The 2,500-nt window shown below is 45.0% G+C and overlaps 1 protein-coding gene across 4 annotated transcripts in view; it reads left to right on the top strand.

Annotated features, from left to right (window-relative positions):
• The window catches only part of thsd4 (thrombospondin type 1 domain containing 4), a 59,559-nt gene extending 57,083 nt beyond the window's left edge, over positions 1–2,476 (top strand). For 2 of the 4 annotated variants that reach the window (XR_012394117.1, XR_012394118.1), the window contains 2 exons: positions 1–890; positions 1,958–2,476. The exon at positions 1–890 is cut by the window's left edge and continues 1,330 nt beyond it. The gene's annotated coding sequence lies outside the window, so the exon portion shown is untranslated. The other 2 variants (XM_073930103.1, XM_073930104.1) reach the window with 1 other exon arrangement.
• Positions 2,477–2,500: the final 24 nt, after the last annotated feature.

Here is a 2,500-nt window from a genome sequence, read left to right as displayed (position 1 = left end):
TGTGGAGCAAAAAAAAAGAAAGACAGCTGTGAAACATAACCAGCTTTGTCTTCTTGTAGGAAACACACTTTAGATCTTTTTAGGGTAAGAGGTTTTTGAGTTATTGCCATCTGTAACTGAATGTGTGTCAGGAATATCGAAAACAAAACCAACTGAGCTGCGGTTATTTCTGGCGCCCCCTGGATATATAGCGCCCTTAGCATTTTCCAATGGTGCCTACGCCACAGGTCGGCCCTGAGTTGGCTGAGTGTTGTAAATACTCGCGCTCACCTCCCTCGCGACAGAAGGCATAGGAGTTAAATGACATCAGTACATAATAACCGGTTATGATTATTACTGAACCAATACCGAATTCTCTGCGTCTGCATCGCGGTGCACCGAAGAAACTATTAATTTTGACACCCCTATTTGTTTTGAAGAATCCCACCTTCCACCCCTACTCCTCCGACATTCCTAGATGGGCGGCACGGTGGCGCAGTGGTTAGCACTGTTGCCACACAGCAAGAACATCACTGGCTGTAGTCCTTACCAAGCCAGCCAACGTTTCTGTGCGGGGTTTTCACGTTCTCCCCGTGCTCATGTGGGTTTCCCCTGAGTTCCCCGGTTTCCTCCAACCAAAAACATGCAGCTTAAGTTAATTGACTAATCCAAGTCAGCACCATAGACATGCTCCAGTCAGTAGTTATCTCTTAAGAGCGATCACTATCTGTTCATGAGCTACTACAGCAGGGGAGTTCTCCACATCTACCTAAGCTCAAACTCCCCTCTCGTCTTGCAAACGGGAGGAAGCCCCAAGCTCGAGGATCTAATCAGCTCAGGGCTCTCTCCTGGGACAGCATGCCAAACACACTTTATAATCAATCATCAGCTGAGGGTCGACTCTTGACCAAGTGTGCCGCAAGCCTACGTTTGAGTGAAGGTTTCGGCCGTTAGATCGCCCCCTGGGGGCTGGCTGCAGTATAAGTCATAAAGCCCGCCTCCTCCGTGTTAATGAAGGAGACTTGAGCCCAAATAAAAAAAAATATTACACTTGCAATAAAATGTCCCGAAAGATAGTTCTGGTGGATTAAGGCACTGGTTATTGTGCTGAAATAGGTGCAGATCTTCATTTTTGTAAACAGTTTGTTTTTAGCAGTAATTTAATGCTGGGCGTGTCATCGTGATTGACAGCTGTGATTGACAGTTTCTCAAAGCGCGGCGTCTGAGCTTCGGCAGGAGACTGAAGTAGACTGAAATGTTATTATTCGATTTCTGTGTTATTTTACCATGACAAAATGAGTTCAGCAGTAAACTATAGTTTCTGACATACATGATCCTGGTGGAACACTGTTTATTCGCTAAGTTCAGGGCTTTTTCGGGCTTTATTAGTTTGCTGATACACGCCTAACGTTAGCCACCCAGATAGCAAAACACAGTTCCGGCTAGATTCTCGCCTGCCGGAGACTTATCTCTTAGAGCTCAGACTGACTAATGTTACCTCTGCTGGACCTACTCCGGATGCGTGGACTCACTACCCAATTCCAGCCCGTCAATCGAGCCAGATGCGGCGGCCGAGTGAGCAGGCGCTGCCGCATGCGAGCCGGAATCAGCCCGCGACGCCGCGAGTAAGTTATGCGCTGCGGCCTGGAGCTGGCGCGATTGAATATATAAAACCCTCATATTTGTTAACGTTATTACATCCATTTGTGTTGATATGACAGCAAACGCATGCTGAGAAGTTCGGGGGGCGTAGTTGATTTTACATAAAGCGTTTGATTGGACGCTCGACTCCGCTCATTTTCGCGGCTCCTCCTCTGGCTCCATCAGACAGTCCTTCTGCGCATGTCCGGCTCCAATTTCAGCAGTCTTTTGCGACAGTTTGTGCCCGTCAAGCAGGCGTTTTGCCCTCAAGGCGTTCAATGGGAAAAAGGGCTGTCGCGTCGTCCATATTTTTTACAGTCATTGCTCTTGACCCTAGTGAAGCCTTCAAATGTGACTTTAAGCTGAATACTGGTGTCCTGAAGAATATCTAGTCTAATATTATGTGCTGTCATCATGGCAAAGAGAAAATAAACCAGCGATTAGAGATGAGTTATTGAAACTATTATGTGTTGAAGAAGTCTTATTTCTGTTAAACAGGAATTGGGGGGAAATATAGAGGAGGGCGAATAACTCTGACTTCAGCTGTATGTTTCCATCCATTGATTTGTAAGCTCATTTTGGATTATGGCATATTATTTTAATCACAGTTTTGTGCATCTATTTCTCATATGTTGATGGAAACACAGCTAATGTTCACGATTCATGCTGGCACAATCATAAAATCATCTCTGAATTATGCCACATATATCGGTCTGATTCACTGCCACAAAGAAGATTCCTATCTGCAAGCAACTGATGTACTCATTAATATTCGCAGAAACACCATGAATATGCATTTTGTACAAAGTATAATTCACAGATGCAACGCTGAAATAATAAACATGTTTGGACATGTCTGGATGTTTGTGTGTGAAATAAA

The sequence above is a fragment of the Danio rerio genome, chromosome 18, assembly GCF_049306965.1.
Source record: "Danio rerio strain Tuebingen ecotype United States chromosome 18, GRCz12tu, whole genome shotgun sequence".
Classification (NCBI taxonomy): Eukaryota; Metazoa; Chordata; class Actinopteri; order Cypriniformes; family Danionidae; genus Danio; species Danio rerio.
Note: the sequence above shows the minus strand (reverse complement) of the source record. Positions and strands in the feature narration are given on the sequence as shown.